We start from the raw sequence: 391 nt of genomic DNA, 5'->3' as shown, positions 1-391 counted from the left end.
GGCTCTGGCTGGAAAAGAGGTGAGAAACATCAGTTTAAGTCCTTTGCTCATTTTTTAAATGGGTTGTTTGTTTGGTGATGATTTGTAGGACTCGTTTATACAAACTGCATATTAAATCCTTATCAGATACATGATTTACAAAAATATGCTCCCATTCTGTGGATTGTCTTTTCACTGCCTTGACAATGTCCCTTAATGCACGATAGTTTTTTATTTTGATTAAGTCCAAAGTATCTATTTTTTTCTTTCATTACCTGTGCTTTTGGTGTTATCTTTTAAGAAACCATGGCCAAATCCAACATCATGACTATTTGCCTTTATGTTTTCTTATAAGAGTTTTATAGTTTTAGCTCTTAGATTTGGCTCTTCAATCTATTTTGAGTTAATTTTT

The sequence above is a fragment of the Pteropus vampyrus genome, unplaced genomic scaffold (assembly GCF_000151845.1).
Source record: "Pteropus vampyrus isolate Shadow unplaced genomic scaffold, Pvam_2.0 Scaffold145, whole genome shotgun sequence".
Classification (NCBI taxonomy): Eukaryota; Metazoa; Chordata; class Mammalia; order Chiroptera; family Pteropodidae; genus Pteropus; species Pteropus vampyrus.
This window is presented reverse-complemented; position numbering follows the sequence as displayed.